The sequence below is a fragment of the Schistocerca gregaria genome, chromosome X (genome assembly GCF_023897955.1).
Source record: "Schistocerca gregaria isolate iqSchGreg1 chromosome X, iqSchGreg1.2, whole genome shotgun sequence".
Classification (NCBI taxonomy): domain Eukaryota; kingdom Metazoa; phylum Arthropoda; class Insecta; order Orthoptera; family Acrididae; genus Schistocerca; species Schistocerca gregaria.
In genome coordinates, this window is record NC_064931.1 from 796,507,770 (window position 1) to 796,526,448 (window position 18,679).

Here is an 18,679-nt window from a genome sequence, read left to right on the forward strand (position 1 = left end):
TGGAGCATCGAAGATAAACACGCTTATTACAGCCAGACAAGTCAGGTGTGGCCGAAAATTGTATATTGATACACGGCATTCCACGAATTACAGTGATGTGAAGATTTTAACATCCGCCTCTTCCTTTTGGGAATTTGTATTCAAGGAAGCTATAGAGATTAGATTAGCTAATAATTTAATAAATAGAGATAATGGTTTTAATTGGGACAAATCATGGAATCCGGCTCTTAGAGTAATTAAACTGCAGATAAGTCCTCATGATGTCACCGCCGCCGATCATACATCGATAAGCGAATCGAATGTCTGTACGCCTTCAGCACAGGCGGCGCATCTGTAAGCGTATTTCTTTGCCGCCGACCAGCATATGTGACCCGCATGCGCAGTACCGCCGCTGTGGAGCACCTAAGGCCGCGTTTGGCATCTTGTCGTTAGTCACGTGACTCACTCTGAGGATGGCAGGACGATACGCGGCCGAAATATCAGTGGAGGAAATTTTATTTGCGCTGCTGCATGCCCGAAAGTTAATGGACTATTCATTAGGCCGCGAGAAGCTGAAAATGCACAACTTTTTCTATGTTTAATTTTTTATTTATTCATTTAACCTAAACAGATTAATGCCCTCAGGAGTCCTCTTACATCAGACGAGAGTTTTATGTGTGATTATAAACCTTATTAAAATCACTGTTACTTAAAAATCATAATATTTTTAATATCATATGTCTTCTTCTCCTCTTCGCATGTAGTAGGCATTTTCCTATTACGCCCTCTTGGCTGAAACTGTTGATTTTCCTTGGTATTCCTAAACATCTTCTGCCCACTGAGTTAATAATTATCACCTATTTGGTAATCTATCACCTTCTATTTTTTGACATAACCATTCCAATTCTTTCTGTATTCATTAATTTTCTGATTAAAGTTTTTCACTCTCACTTCTTTTCTGATGTCTACATTCAGTCTCCCGTCAGACAGAATGTGCCCAGCTACTCTTCTTATCAACTGTATCTCTAAGGCTTGTATTCTGATGGGAACGAGTGTTTCTACTGTGTTATCCAGAAAAGAGCTTCAGGCTCTAGGGAGCAGTAGTTATTATGAGCAGTAATGGATCTACAATAAGCTTGAGTATTACAATAAGCTTGAGTGTACAATAATGCTGAGCTGAGGATTTTTCAACAGCGTTGTCACATCAAGAAAGAATTTTTCGCAGCTACCGTCATTTATCTCTGCGAAATAATCAGTAAGCCTATATTTTGTTTACGGTCCAGTGAAGCTTATCGCTAAAGTCAAGTACCGGTTTAGTTCCTTGTTTGGGACAATGGGATAAGCTGCAGCTTCTACTCTGTCTACTCTTCCCTCGATCAAACAAGTTTCTCCATAGAACATATGGTCTTCATGTTTTAGATTAATATATTGGTATGTCTTAGTTATCGTTTCTCTCAGTTTGATTGACTCCATTTGCTTTCTGCACGTAATTAGTTTTATTTTCAAGGGTAGGAGGTCGTTTGTCAGTCAAATGTGCAGTGTCTCAGACATTCATGGACTGTTTTAGCTGTTTCGTTAGCCAAGGTGCAGGTTTTCCCTTCAGGTTTTCAGTCTTTTGGGGAGCATATTTATTATGTAACCGAGTTAGTTTGGTAATGATGTGAGCTTGTGAGCTGATATTCCAGGTACGAATTTCTTTGCTTGTGGATTTCGCGGGAAATATATGTATGTGGACTATAGGCTGCATTATTGGTAGGTCGAAGCTGAAACACTGTTACATTTGAAGAAGAAACTACAAACTTGAACTTCACACTTAAGGAGCAGAATATTTATGTTTGTGCTCCTAGCATTATTTGTAGGATCCTAAGTTTAATTTTGAAAGGTCATTTTTGAAACCGGCTATCTCGCCTAGTTTCGGAGCTCTGTAGAGGACGCTCACTGAACGGCAAATTTTTTGAGCGAATTTGATATAAACGAACATATTTTTGTCTTGTTTGTCTTCATTAGTACTGCGTGTGAGTAACATGGTAGGTAATAAGTCAAAGATTTTGCACTCCACTACTCCACCTCATCATATGTTACCTCCGTCATGTCTTAGAACAGAGAGCACACTTGGCTTGAGCCAAGTGTCCAGATTCGTTAGGAGAAAGACGTGGATGTCGATATTCTGAAATATATGGCGGATTTCATCGAAATGAGTTGAAAGTCATGGCCAACTATGTTCTACAGTAACAATACAAACACGCTGGAAGAAATAGTAGTGGCTGCATGTGTAGACAAGTTATTAGCTCCTAAAGCACAGACTTTAGATTTCATTTGCACTGCTTTTTTCCAGCCTTTATCTGCACCATTAACCTGTCATCTCTTGTTCACACGCTATGTAGCCCAAATTCGGATATCATATTATTAGAAACTTTTATACACTCCTGGAAATGGAAAAAAGAACACATTGACACCGGTGTGTCAGACCCACCATACCTGCTCCGGACACTGCGAGAGGGCTGTACAAGCAATGATCACACGCACGGCACAGCGGACACACCAGGAACCCCGGTGTTGGCCGTCGAATGGCGCTAGCTGCGCAGCATTTGTGCACCGCCGCCGTCAGTGTCAGCCAGTTTGCCGTGGCATACGGAGCTCCATCGCAATCTTTAACACTGGTAGCATGCCGCGACAGCGTGGACGTGAACCGTATGTGCAGTTGACGGACTTTGGGCGAGGGCGTATAGTGGGCATGCGGGAGGCCGGGTGGACGTACCGCCGAATTGCTCAACACCTGGGGCGTGAGGTCTCCACAGTACATCGATGTTGTCGCCAGTGGTCGGCGGAAGGGGCACGTGCCCGTCGACCTGGGACCGGACCGCAGCGACGCACGGATGCACGCCAAGACCGTAGGATCCTACGCAGTGCCGTAGGGGACCGCACCGCCACTTCCCAGCAAATTAGGGACACTGTTGCTCCTGGGGTATCGGCGAGGACCATTCGCAACCGTCTCCATGAAGCTGGGCTACGGTCCCGCACACCGTTAGGCCGTCTTCCGCTCACGCTCCAACATCGTGCAGCCCGCCTCCAGTGGTGTCGCGACAGGCGTGAATGGAGGGTCGAATGGAGACGTGTCGTCTTCAGCGATGAGAGTCGCTTCAGCCTTGGTGCCAATGATGGTCGTGAACGTGTTTGGCGCCGTGCAGGTGAGCGCCACAATCAGGACTGCATACGACCGAGGCACACAGGGCCAACACCCGGCATCATGGTGTGGGGAGCGATCTCTTACACTGGCCGTACACCTCTGGTGATCGTCGAGGGGACACTGAATAGTGCACGGTACATCCAAACCGTCATCGAACCCATCGTTCTACCATACCTAGACCGGCAAGGGAACTTGCTGTTCCAATAGGACAATGCACGTCCGCATGTATCCCGTGCCATCCAACGTGCTCTAGAAGGTGTAAGTCAACTACCCTGGCCAGCAAAATCTCCGGATCTGTCCCCCATTGAGAATGTTTGGGACTGGAAGAAGCGTCGTCTCACGCGGTCTGCACGTCCAGCACGAACGCTGATCCAACTGAGGCGCCAGGTGGATATGGCATGGCAAGCCGTTCTACAGGACTACATCCAGTATCTCTACGATCGTCTCCATGGGAGAATAGCAGCCTGCATTGCTGCGAAAGGTGGATATACACTGTATTAGTGACGACATTGTGCATGCTCTGTTGCCTGTTTCTATGTGCCTGTGGTTCTGTCAGTTTGATCATGTGATGTATCTGACCCCAGGAATGTGTCAATAAAGTTTCCCCTTCCTGGGACAATGAATTCACGGTGTTCTTATTTCAATTTCCAGGTGTGTATTTCAGCAGTGAAATTCTCGCATATTGTCAGGCTAGTCTTCGCGAGTTTCTTAATCACTATGATTGATTCAGACCTTTTCGTATATGATACAAACATCCCGATTGTGGCTCTAGGTTTCGCAGACCACGACTTCCTACATCCTACTCTGTAACTACTGATTATAGAATGTTGTGCATGTATATTTGTTCTCACTTCAAGCACAATGCAAAATGGCTATGTTAACAGCAAATTTTTTAATTATAACAATGTACTTTCAATGCAGCACAACTGTATGTTATCCCCATTGCCTTCGACCAAAAGAATTACGAGCGATCTTCAGTACCATTTTACCAAAATGGAACAAAAAGGGAAATGCAGCTACTTCAGAAGATAATTGGCATGACTTCTGGCTCATCATCAGACCTGAAGAAACATCTAAAATCGAAGCATTCTACAGTACCTCTGGAGCAATATTGTGAAGGAAGCCGATCAAGATCGCCATTTATCGACGCAAAAATTCGAGAAGTCATTTCTTGTGGACTGTCCTCACCTACGTCTGCTACTACATCGGGTGAAGATATCCTCCCAAAAAGGCAAATTGAGTCTCAAACACTATCCAGCCCATCAGCGTCGTCAGGTTCTGGACCAAGTCCTGATTTGTCTCCTTTGTGGTTCCCTCACCCTCAACTGCTTTTCACTTACAACAACCAATAATTTTTTTAAAAAATATTATAAAGCCTTTCACATTAAGTAAATGTATGCCATTGGATGTGTAGCTTTTAAAATTGATTTGCAGTAAAAATTAAAAATTTTTCGGCCACCTAAAAGGTAGTCTGCCCTAAGTCTGATGCGTGGACGAGTGTAAGTAACATTAGTTTCAGAAGAGTGAACTAAAGTCATACCTTTTAGAGTGCTCACAATTCGAAGACAGACACGCTGCAGAAAAGACATCAAACTGAGTAATGGTTGCTATCCCAAATACAATATCAATTTTAAAATCACTTCCTTAATAGCAGAACATGGGTCAAATATGAAATTAACTGCAATGCTTCTGAAACTTCCACATATCCCACGCTTTGCACGTTCTTCAAACCTCACTGCGAAACACGCACTTCAGAAGTCCATACATAAAACCATTGAAGAGGTCAGATAAGTTGTTATCTTTTTTGAGAAGAGACACTTTGCTTTAATGAAACTTGCTGAAGTGTACGAAAACTAAAGAAAAAGACCCACTGCACCTGAAACAAGAAGACCCAACTAGAGGGTACTCTACTTCCGAAATGTTGCAAAGATTTACTTTAAATAAAGGTCTGATAATTTCTTGCCTCGCTATTTAAGTTGGAAAATAGATCGCTTTAACTTAAAAGGTACAGACTGAGAGATAGAGCAACAGGATTTAAGGATTTTGAAAGTTTTAGGTGAGGCAACCGAAGAAGTGTCGTCAGAGAGAACTGTCTCACTTTTGAAAATGAAAATCTTGTCAAAATCAATGGAACAGCAACTAAAATCTAGTCATTTGTTGACAATTTGCTTAAAGGGTTATCAGAGTGCCTTGTGCTTATCTCCAGCAACGAACTGATTAGTCAGGCAACGTTAATGGATCCACGATTCAAACGCAAGGACTTTCCGACGACAAAACCTTTCAGGACTGCTACATGAAGGATATTGAGGAAATGAAAGCGTTGGTTGTTGAACAAGAAAAAAACAGAGCTCATTTCTCAACCAGTTATCGCTGTGGCATGTGAGACATCTTCAGTCTTGGAGGAGTTGAATGAAACTATTAGTGAGCTTCAATCAAGTCAAGACTCAGAAAGTGCGGCAATTGTCCAACTGGGCAAAGATTTAATAGAGAGAAATTTGCCTAGAGACATCAATCTCTTAAAGTGGTCGGAAACAATGAGATTGCTGTGGCCAGCGCTGTGTCAATTGGTTCTAAAAGTATTATGTATCACAGCAGCATTAGTGGCCTGTGAACGAATATTTTGACAAGCAGAGAATAAGTGCACTAACAAGGGAAAGAGACTTGCATCTACTAAAATGGATCAAATTTTACTAATAAATGATAATACTGATTAATTTTTCCTCTATGAGAACATATATGGTAATACGGACTGTGAGTGATGACTGGGTACACTTCAATTACAGTTGTTACAATTTTATTTTATTTTTTTCAATAAAAGTGCAAAAATATAAGAAGAATCAGTCTTCATTCTTAAAATTTTTCTTCTTGATGAAAAATATTTAGGAATTTGCTGTAATATTTTAATTTTTACAGCAGACAAAATTTAAAACTCTCCTAACTGAAAATTACTAGGGACGTAACACAAAGTTATTATTACTCCTCTTTATACCTTCTTTCAAAATAGGACCAAATCAGATAAAAACACAAGTTTAGTGACCTGAGTTAAAAGGCATTATACCTTCCTTTTGACCATTTTTGTGAGTGAATGGTTAGTGCTGAGTCTTGAAAAAGAGCTAGTTAATTTCACTGACTGACCAGGTCTGATCCAATCGCTACACAGTTTTGTCTATCTCTATCCCAAACCAGCATTATTATTTCGCTACTGAAACCAGACACTTCAAACTGTGACACTGACAAGGTACTGTTACTGAACAACTGCGAGCAGGAAAAGGAAGAGCCGGAACCTAAGCAGTTGAGGTGCGGCAGAAACACGGAAATCCCTAACACTCCCAGTTCCTCTGTCGATGGGCAAGACAACATCATCGAGGGTGAAGAACATCTGTCTTCCTCCCAGGAAGATCGTTCTTCTGAACAGTGTCGAGTAGCATATATTGCTGGCTACTTGGTACGTAAATGCACCCAAAAGTATGGATGTTTGCGATGTAAGGAGAAACTTACTTATAGCAATGAGCTTCAAGAGAAGATAGAATTATTTATTTTCAATAAATGTTAGGTCACTATCAATTTATGTTACTCGTCAGCTCCTACTGTTGATTTCAGAAACGTTATTGAGACGTCATTACAGGTATATGAATCCTGTTTTGTATAGTTTATTTATAAGACAAGTGTAAAGTTTAGCGTACTTTACTACACGAAATCCGTAATTGAAACATTTCACTGACTAAATCATAAAGAATGTGGAGAAAACAGACTTTTTGTTTAAAATCGTCTTTCTAATTGCAAACTATATTATAGTTGCAAAACTATGCTCAGAGACAAGTTTCGTAAGACTCTCTCAAAACTCAAAACTACTTAGTGTTGTAAATTTTCTTGCAGTGACAATTAAAAAATTTGTTACGCTGAGCTAATCGACTTCATTATCTTCCCTTCATTACACCACCTCATTTAATAGAAAGGACGTTATTGTTAAAGTATTGCAAAATGTGTTTGTGTTTAATAATAGCTACGGAAATATTTACAAAGGAAATAAAAACTTTTTCTTAACCTTGTTTACGGTATCAATGTGGAAAATATATTGTCCTTATAATTCAGCTAATTCCTATTCATCCACTTCGCAAAAGACAGGACAATGTCCGTATTGTAAGGACATCATACCTAATGGTAGCTCAGTTGTATTTACTACAGGGACTGTGCTCAAAGTATTTACTTGATTAGCGGTAGTAATAAGCCTTCTGCACCTTTTACTCACGAAATCTGTGAGTTTTGTTGCGCATGTTCATTTTAACGTCAGGAAGGAGCAGCTGGATGTAAAAAAAAATTTAAAAAAATCAGTAAAGAGACTAGTGGATGCCTGTATACTTATGCCAGTCACAATTATGAGCACTGCAACACACAGATGATTGCTTGCATTCTGATGAATTTATTCGTACTGCTGGTAGCGTCTGATAGGCAGAGAGTCACTACGATTAAATTGGCAAGGAATTAACAACCGTAAGGACCAGAGACAGCTGCTGCCGAATTTTCTATATGACCTCAAACTCAAAACCAATCGGCATCCGCCAGTTAACTATTGTTTATCTATAGCTGCGATGGTGCAATATGTTTTAACATTTGTTGGTAAACTAACTGACCAAATTGAAAAGAAGTCGAGAAGCATTTGAAAATTTTTAGTGTTATATCTGCACGTGGAGATTTCTTAACCTCACAATTCATGTCAAAGAGCTACAGAGAGCATGGAGGGCGACGAGTGTGCAAACTAAGCGACTACATAAATCTGACAGTTTATCAGAAAGATTTTGTGGCAGCACAGTCTGCATTCAAGCACCAAATCGCTTTACTTTTCATTCGCAAATGTATTCCGCGTATTACTGTAGCCCATCCCTACAGTAGAAATAAATTTCGTTTGTAGAATTACAAGAGCTAATCTGCAACCTCTGGCTGCGGGGCATGCAGCGCCTCCAGTCTTCTGCTGATCGGTAACAAACGTACCCTCTGAACTGCGCCCTGGGCCTTAGCAACAGCGTTGCCAATTCCGTGAAACGTATAGGTCAACGAACATCGTAGCGCCTGTTTTGCGACAGAAAAGCTATGTAAGTGGTTGCCTGTTCCGCCATAAGGACGGCCAGTGTGCTTACGGTGTGATCTGGGATGGGGCTTGGTGACAATGGGGACCTGCAGTAAACAAAGAACTGGGTTTGACACTGTAGTACCATGAGAGTCTGTTCTCGTTATTAATTTTAAGAAGTTGTTGTCGATCAGAAGTCAGACCAATTTGTAATTGAAATAGTAATCCCTTGTTTGTGAATGTACTGGTTGAAATGGCTCTGAGCACTATGGTACTTAACTTCTGAGGTCATCATTCCCATAGAACTTAGAACTACTTAAACCTAACTAACCTAAGGACATCACACACATCCATGCCCGAGGCAGGATTCGACCTGCGACCGTAGCGGCTGTGAACGTACTGGCACCTGTTCCTACATATTAGTAATTTCACAGGAGAAGTCTGGTGGAAGGCGGGGTTCCTCCGAAACGTGTAAGAAGATCGCATCAAGAAGAAGAGGAACTACGTTGCAAACCGTTAATTCACAAGCTGTTAGCCTGTATACTGTCAACAGCTTATATTGGATTTCTTTTTCATAAGAAACTGGTGATACCGATCCTAATGCCATCAAAATATGGCATTTAATCAGGACGATAATTATTTCACCGTACTCACATGCACGACAATCATCTTCATATGATTATGATGAAGATGATGATGATGAGTAGTACAGGTACTATTTTTTTTAAGAGCCCCAACATGCGAATGCTGATACTGAGCTCGATCCTCAAGCCTCAGATCCTGTAAATATTAACATTATTCAACAGCCAGGGTAGATTATGCATGAAATTAGTAAGAATTCATGTCACGTACTCAATATATGCCCCACAACCTATAGAAAACCTTTTTCATGAGTGGACTTCAACCTTAACAAGATCACTTGTCTATGTAACAAAGGCTACCTTTAATGGTTGAAATGGCTCTGAGCACTATAGGACTTAACATCTGAGGTCATCAGTACCCTAGAACTTAGAACTACTTACACCTAACTAACCTAAGTATATCACAGACATCCATGCCCGAGGCAGGATTGGAAACTGTGACCGTAGCGGTCGCGCAGTTCCATACTGAAGCGCCTAGAACAGCTCGGCCACGCCGGCCGGCGCTACCTTAAATGCTATACACCATGCCGAAGAGGTCTTTCGGAAATGCATTTATGAATTGTTAAAATGCGTATAGCATACCCTGGGAGTGGCGTGTGGCGCTACATTGTTAGAAGGCTGAGTGGTCGAGGGGTGAGACTGGGTGGTAGGCTGATGAGACCCAGGAAGAAGTGGCTGCCAAAATTAAGATCCTATTTCCAACTTACACATTGGTTCTTCGGCATTGACCCACAGCACCGATGTCAGCAGCGGATACTGGAATTTAGCAGAGGTAGGCCCTTTTCACTGGATGACCACACCCAGGAGGCCAAGGCAAGCAGCAAGAGATGCACCCAACCATTGTCAGAAGGTGGCTGTTGTGCCTAGGGCCTGCTGCCTCCTGATATTAGTGCAGCTGCTGCTGGACTGGACTGACAGGTCTGCTGCGCTGTGGCATGAAGCCCATTGGACAGAATTAGTGCAAAAAGCAGATACCCCGACAAGGACTCAGACCCGCAGCTGTGGCTGTCAGCTCCATGTCGTCCCCTTGTGTGGCATGCCCCCTGCATCCTGGTGGAACTGCTGGATTACAAACAACTCTGCTACAAAATCAGCGGTTATTTATACCAGATAGCAGAGTACTTTTGTCCTAATGTGCCTCTCCTGATCACTACCCGGTAACACCACTGAAACCCTGACGATGGAGACATAGGGAGTATTTCTAGTGCCTCGTCCAACAAGTACAGATGTGGTTGTGTTATATTCAAGTGATTAACTCCAGTCATCATGGGTGGTAAATGGAAAGTTGATTCTGTTATGTTGCCTGCTGTTCCGTTAATCAACACCCATTATCTTCGACCTCCAACCACCTACCCCTTGCTCACAGTAAATTGCTACTACTACCACACTGTCATATATGGAGTATATCTGATGCAGACCTGCTTGCTGTAAATACAGTCTAGGTTCTACGATATCCCTAGGGTAATGCTGACTGCTCTGCCTTTGAATAACTGCACTGCACACACATTTATGCCTGTCTGAATCACTTGAACTGGATATACTTTAGCTTTCCCCTTCTGACATTGTTGCAGCTCTTCTGCATCATCACTGCATGACTGTCTCCCTCTTCTAACTTCAGCAGCAGACCACCTGTCCTCACCTGCTCAGGTCTCACTATGGCTTCCAATTTTACCAGACAGGAGTGTACAGTGTAGCACTTAAGATGCGCACGTCTGCTAAACACCACGATCCTAACCAGCAAGTACAGTATATGATAACAGAAAGGTAGGTTTTGCCCACTGAACTCTGCTATCAGTCATAGCTCTGATGGAGGTTCTCTCTGTACTTTTCAAAACCCGACTGATTCTGTTCCAGTGACAAAATGGGACTCATCTGTCCATGAAACTATTGATAAATGTAAGCTTGTCATTTCCACTCGCGCATCCCAGATGCTCTCTGCTAGCGATTACAGTAGTCTTGTCAAGTGACTCTTGCATCCAGTAATTCTACTCATGCTTGCATGACACCCACGTAACAGGTCATAGTGTTTTCTGATGGAGGGTCCTTCATGGATAATAACTATTTCAGAGCCAAATAATCTATAAACTTGCTCAAACATAGGCAACAGCGAAAATATGTCACTCCATATATGAAACAAATCAATTCCCTCTCTGTGGTCAGATAATAGCTCTCAGCCTTCTTATTTTGTCTCAGTGAAAAAGAAATAAGGTGTCCCTTACCGTTGATCTCCTGACTCAGAACACACCTGAGAGCTTGTTTAGATCCATTGCAGGACAATACAAATTCCCTATAGAAATCTGGGAACACCAATACTGGACTCAAAGTCGAAACTCTTTTCAGCTCTTTGCACACCCCCTGAGATTCCTCTGTGCATACAAACTTTGTACCTATTTCCAACAGTTGCGTGACTGGTAATGCTGTATTAGAAAATCCCCTCATGAGCTTTCTATAACAGTTTGATGGTCCTGATAATGTAGTTTCATACTCGTCTTTGGAACCGGAAAATCTTGTAATTTCTGTACCAATCTATGATCAGTTCTCATTTTGCCTTTCCTAATCACCTGCGTTAAAAAACTTAGTTCCGCCAACGCAAAACGGCACCTCACTATACTTAGCATCAGACGTGCAGCCCACAATCTCTTAAAAATTTCTCTCAAACGTTGTCTATGTTCTTCCATGTTTGTTGAGAACAAAATTATATCATCCAGGTAAACTGGACACTTGCGACTCTTCAACCCCTTTAACATTCCGTCCATCAAACGCTGAAACATCGCAGGAACATTCTTGAGACTGAACGGCACTCTCTGATACTGGTATTGCCTCCAAAGGTAACGATAAATCTGTGTTCAGTCGATTCTCTGGAGCCACCTCCATCTGATGGTCTCCAATTGTTAAAGCAATGATAGACAAATACCGGCTACATCCCAAATTACCAGTGGTCTCCGTGATGCTGGGTATAGGGTATGCATCTGTACTGTCTTGTTATTATGATGGTAGTAGTCACAGAAAACTGTATTCCTTGGAACCATCCATATATTTTTTTTTCAGCATGATACATTTCCTGGTCCCCATGGACTATTACTCTCTTCTGTTATCCCATCAAGCAACTTCTAGTTAATAAACTCCTCCAGAACTGGTGGCAAATGCCGAAGTGCTGGTTTGCAGCGCACTGGTGTTTCTTTCCCTATCAGATATCTGTGTTACATAACCGGTGTCACAGGCGAGAGACTGTGAGAAAAAAAATCCTTAAATTTCACCGATAGCTTCTCCATCTGTGTTCTCATCACTCCTTTTAGATACTCCATCTTCTTATGTAATGCAACCTTAGTGGTGTCCTGTGACTGTTTACGACTTACAGCTTCAGTGCAGCAATTCGCTCCTCCAGAATGTTCAGTCTCACTGACAACTTTTTTGGGGCCAAAAATATCAATATTGATTGTTACTGTCTCCCTACCAGCCTTCTCCTCTACGGGTATGATACTCCATTTAACAAAATAACTGAGTGAATCTACTAAATCTTTCTCTTTCAGTGGGTCCGTTGTGTATAACATACCGAGTGGTATGTCTGGCTCCACATACCCAGAGTGACATCCCAATACTACTTGGAACACGATCATATGAATCAAGACTTAATGTACACAATGTGATCAAAAGGATCCCGACACTCCCAAAAACATAAGTTTTTCATATTAGGAGCATTGCGCTGCCACGTACTGCCAGGTATTCCATACCAGCGACCGCAGTAGTCATTAGACACTGTGAGAGAGCAGAATGGTGTGCTCCAAGGACCTCACGGACTTCGAACGTGGGCAGGTGATTGGGTGTCACTTGTGTCATACGTCTGTATCCGAGATTTCCACACTCCTAAACATCCGTGAACAAACGTGAAGAGACACGGACAGCACAAAAGCATACAGGCCGACCTCGGCTATTGACTGACAAAGACTGCCGATAGTTGAAAAGGGACTTAATGTGTAATAGGCTTGGTTCAAATGGTTCAAATAGCTCTGAGCACTATGGGAGGTCTTCAGTCCCCTGTAATAGGCAGACATGTATCCAGACCATCACGCAGGAATTCCAAACTGCATCAGAATCCACTGCAAGTAGTATGACAGTTAGGCGGAAGATGAGAAAACTTGGATTTCATGGTCGAGCGGCTGCTCATAAGCCATACATCACGCCGGTAAATGCCAAACGGCGTTTCGCTTGGTGTAAGGAGCGTGGAAAAACGTTGTGTGGAGCGACGAATCACGGTGCACAATGTGGCGATCCGATGGCAGGGTGTGGGTATGGCGAATGCCCGGTGAACGTCATCTGCCAGCTTGTGTAATGCCAGCAGTAAATTTCGGAGGCGGTGGTGTTATGGTGTGGTCGTATTTTTCATGGATGGGGCTTCCATCCCTTGTTGTTTGGCGTGGCACCATCACAGTACAGACCTACGTTGATGTTTTAAGCACCTTCTTGCTTCCCACTGTTGGAGAGAAATTCGGGGATGGTGATTGCATCTTTCAACACGATCGAGCACCTGTTCATAATGCACGGCCTGTGGTGGAATGGTTACACGACAGTGAAATCCCTGTAATGGACTGGCCTGCACAGAGTCCTGACCTGAATCCTATAGAACACCTCTGGGCTGTTTTGGAACGCCGACTTCATCCCGGGTCACACCGACCGACATCGATACCTCTCCTCAGTGCAGCACTCCATGAAGAATGGGCTCCCATTCCCCATGAAACCTTAAATCACCTGATTGAACGTATGCCTGCGAGAGTGGAAGTCATCAAGGCTAAGGGTGGGCCAACACCATATTCAATTCCAACATTACCGATGTAGGGCGCCACGAACTTGTAAGTAATTTTCAGCCAGATGTCCGGATAGTTTTGATCACATAGTGTATTTGTACTCAGTGTGATGGACACAACTCACGACAGAGCTTAATTGGCGACGGTTTCCTTTACCTGGAATGTCTTCTCGCTAAATTCCACCATACATCGCCATAGGTGAATTATGGCATGCTGTTATGCAAAGAAGTCTAACCCAGAATCATAGTGTAGCCCTTGCTTATATGTGGCACTACATCCACACACTGCTTCAACCTGGCTGCCTCCACCTGAATACATATTTTCATTTACCACCAATCCCAATGGCTTCGTATCATTACCTCCCACCCCATGCAACCTATAGCATGGCGGGTTCCATTGCCTGCAGCCCACTAGGTCCCCACTGGCTACTTACGTATGCAGTCCTGAGTCTAGCAAAAACTGATACTGCCTTCCTTTCACCACACCCTCTATTGCACATTCCACCTCTGTGTACATAATTGTGGCATCTGATTTTATTGTGAACAGCTTTTGGTGTATTCTGGGTTCAATCTTGGATTTTACAGCTGCTTGCTACCTTCTTGTGCACCACTAATACGGTTACCATGACCCATGCTGTTGATGGCTAGTACCACGACCATTCCGCCGAGGTTGGCAACACTGCTTCTGCACATGTCCAGTACACCCACAATTGTAACACTTCACATCTGCAGAGGACACACAATGGCCATCCCTGAAACCCATCAATACATCAGTCTTCTCCCAATCCACTGCTAATCTCACAGCTGAAAAGAGACCTTTAGGCACCTATGTGTTCACCCTTCTCGACGTATCCAGTCACAAATCCCCTAGGACAGCGTCGAGCGCCATCTGCTCGGCCTCCTGCAGTAAAACATTATTCACTTCACCACTCTGAGTCAGTTCATACATTCACTTTTCTTATTCTGTCTGCATAATCCTCCACGATTTCTCCTTGCCTCATTGTAACTGAGTTCAACTGCTCCCAAAAGAATCTCGTGTCATTGTCCTTTTTATACTTATGAAGAAGCCCATGTCTCAACTGCTCAGATGTCTCTGACTTATTCAACACTTCCATGCGTCTCAGAAAAGTCTGTGCCCCTCCTATGTGATGTAACTTTGCTAGCTGCAATAACGTATTATCAGACCAACCCCAAATTTTTGCTGACGTTGTCAGATCCTCCATGAACGATATCTCATCCTCAGACGATCTTCCAGAAAAGGGACTTACTGGGTTAGAAAGCTGGACCTATTTCAAGGCTTTGTGCTATGAGCAGTGCTAACTCCTTATCTCTAGCTTCAGGCTTATTACGCAAGAACGTATTTTATGTGTCCATGCTGCTACCTCATTAACTAATGCCTGAAGTGCCTCTGGCCCACTGCCACCCTGTGTCTCTAACGCTGCCATTGCAACGCTTTTCTCCTATATTCATACACGAAGATGTGGCTGTGAAAATTAGCACATATTACCAACTTATATATTGATTCTGTGACGTAGTGTGGAGGCAATCACACACGTGACCCACAGGTCTGGGCCAGTAGTCGATCATCTGCTGGCTATAGTCCGTCCAGCTAGCTGCAACATGTGCTGGCACACTGCTTTGCTGATGGCTGCCCTTGGCGACAGGCCCAGAGTTATGATGCATCAGCCATAATACTGCGTCAGTGGCGTGTACTGTAATGTTGCAGAGGTCGCCCCTCTTCGATGAATGACTGCACCCGGGTGACCAAGGCGAGTGGCAACAAACGCACCCGTTGCTCACCTTCTGACAAATGGGCGGGTGTTGTGCCTGGGCTGCCACTGGAGTGGACCGGCAGTCTTGTTGTGATGAGACAGAACGTCTGGGGGACGAACTTAGTGCAGGAATCAAGTACCCCCGTGGAGTTTCGAACACGTCGCTATGACTGGCAGCTCCATGTTGTCTCCTCGTCTGGCATAGTCCATGTGTCCTGGTGGTACTGTGGAGTGCGAACGAATCTGCTGCCAGCCGGGGTGGCCTAGCGGTTCTAGGCGCTACAGTCTGGAACCGTGCGACCGCTACGGTGGCAGGTTCGAATCCTGCCTCGGGCATGGATGTGTGTGACGTCCATAGGTTAGTTAGGTTTAAGTAGTTCTAAGTTCTAGGGGACTGATGACCTCAGAAGTTAAGTCCCATAGTGCTCAGAGCCATTTGAACGAGTCTAAATCAATGGTTATTTATGCCAGATACCAACGCACTTGTTTCGGCAATGCGCCGCTCCTGGTCACGTACTCGGCAACACCACCAAAACTCCGATGATGGAGACATCGCCTTGCCTGTGTCGTGCATTACCACTGTGCTGGCAAGCTACACCAAGGGAGGCTAGCTTACCGCACTGTAATTTCATATGCTTGTTGTCTTAACCCAAATGTCGGCACGCCGCGCTTACTGGCCACTGGCGGGTAATACAATGTTCCACCAGACCTTCTGACAAATTTGTCTCTTAAACCGGTAGCACCACTACACAGGAGGAATCACCTAAAAGCTGCACCTAAAATATTGAGGAAAGGGAAAGTGCTATTAATATACGGTTTTCACCGCTTGGATTTGTAGCCAGGGTCTCGTACTTTTAGCCAATAAAGAGATTGTAATAATACCTAGGAAGTACCTCTTCATTTAAAGAAAATTTCTGTTAATTCTGTTAAATGTGTGAAAGGCGCCTTCTGTCCAAATTATGAAGTGTTGGAACAACTTCTGAAGGTTCTTTTTCCTCTGTGAGGCTCCATTTTTTTGCTGAGGATGTAAATTTAAGTTTCAATAAGTTAATAAAAAAATACTATGCTAGTAAAAGTTCATATAGGAGGGCAAGCGCTGATGCACAGAATTAGGCAATGTAATTTGGTTCAAAAATGGTTCAAATGGCTCTGAGCACTATTGGACTTAACTGCTGTGGTCATCAGTCCCCTAGAACTTAGAACTACTTAAACCTAACCTAACCTAAGGACATCACACACATCCATGCCCGAGGCAGGATTCGAACCTGCGACCGTAGCTGGCACGCGGTTCCAGACTGTAGCGCCTAGAACCTCACGGCCACTCTGACCGGCTGTAATTTGTTGATGCGAATTTTTGGTGCTGCAGAAATTCGTCACCCTTTTATTAAAGGATGGATCTTACATTTTTATATTCAGCCTCATGTCAAATACTGATTTTCTTGCGTTGTGTGTTAAGGAATGGACGAGTAAATAGACAATTACTATACTGTTAGGTTTAGTAGAACAGTAAGACGAAATTACTATTTTTTACTATGAATTAAATTGTTGCTGTCACATGTCTGCACTACACTAATTTAGTGCTACTGTAATTTGTTACAGCTCACCAAGTCTCTTTTTTGTACTAGACAGACTGGAGCACAAACTCGTGTTATATGTTCAGTATGGCAGCCAGTAAAGGAATATTTTAGGGAATTGGTTTAAGAAATTTATTTCAAAGGCCAAGTGGAATCTTTACAAGTTTTCTCCGCGAGTAATTCACGCCGTGACTACGTGACACAAGTGGCTTGCCTTTCAAAACCGAGGCGTTTCTGTCGAGTTAAAGATGCTGATAGGAGACACCCTGAGCCCTGTGCTGCAACTGTTAGCGAATTCATGCCATTGATTTTAGCCTATAGCGCGCGGGATTCCGATCACGTGTGTGGTTGCCGGAGCGTCCTGCGGAGCAGAACACAGTTGCTTCTCCCTCTTGTAATCCAGACCTCGAGCAGAACAGACGTCTTTTTGGAAGGCGACCGGCCACCAGCTTAAGTTAACATGAACCACTTCCCCCTCCGTTGTCCATTTTAATTAATTATTCGACCTCGTAGACAGGCCTAAACTTGGTAACTTCCTACCCTAGGCGCGCCCTTTGTAGTCCGTTTAATGGCACCCCTGGATGCCCACTATAAAGTCCTGACCGCTCCACCTCCTGCACACTGCCGCCACGAAGCATATTTAACAGCCTTCTTCCCCCTTCCCTGCCAAGCTATACATTAACATTCACGCGTTCGCCCGGGCGGTTGAGTGACCGCCTTTTTGCAATTTCGCACCATACTTACTCCACAAAGGTAACGAGGCGGCGGGAAGGACATGTATTCTCTAGTTGCACCTTTTTCCGACAGATGCTGCTCGAAGTTCTTCCAAGTCGCACCTCTCTGCCTCTCAGGACAATTTCAAAGAGGTCCGAACACGTTCGGCGATAAGTTTTACGAGACTTCGTTGTACTCGTCTACTTCGGAATGTAAGTATTTCTTTTTGTAATTCCCCTATAATTCCTCAATTTTATAGACTCTTCCAATTCTCTAGCGAATGTGCTTTACTTTCTATATATTTTGCCATTCACAAATTCTGTTTTTCTTTCTACTTTAGCACTTCGTCATTCTAAGAAATTTCTGTTTGCAAAAGTAACAATTATTTTTATTTTTTAAAGGGAACAACGAAGCCCTACGTCTGATGACATACATAGAATCTTGGCTGAATTGGTGAGAGAGGAAGCAGAGGGGAAAGGCCATGAGGAATCCCTAGATGATGACGTTTCCGGCGACCCAGATTATGAATAAGAAGGGTTTGATGATGATAGTGTTGTCAGCCTCAAAACGAATATGAAATGGATACAGACTGATCAGCATTTTTCATCTGACAGAAATGTTTGCGACGTTTTCAATACAAAATTCTTTTTTAAAGCAAAATTAGCTTTTCTTGTGACGAGTTAACACAGTGAATAATTCTAGTCGCAAGTTTTACATTATATAGTCCCAAAACATTACAATTAAAAAAATGTTTTTACATTTCATTTGGGTATTTGGCTTCCTTTTTGTATTCCATTGTATATTTTATTGTTAAATCAATATTTTGATTACAAATGTGTTTGCAATATTGTGTGAGCTATCCTATGTCGATATTCCATCGAAATATGACCTTTAAAAACGGAAAACCTCAAGAGATTGATGAAAACTTTCGGGCGGTCGGCCGACC

General features: G+C 43.2%; 1 long non-coding RNA gene across 1 annotated transcript in view; it reads left to right on the plus strand.

Annotated features, from left to right (window-relative positions):
- The window catches only part of LOC126299539 (uncharacterized), a 61,300-nt gene extending 42,948 nt beyond the window's left edge, over positions 1 to 18,352 (plus strand). The window contains exons 3-4 of the long non-coding RNA XR_007552823.1: positions 17,827 to 17,945; positions 18,135 to 18,352. This is a non-coding gene — a long non-coding RNA (uncharacterized LOC126299539). The remainder of the gene's footprint in view (positions 1 to 17,826; positions 17,946 to 18,134) is intronic.
- Positions 18,353 to 18,679: the final 327 nt, after the last annotated feature.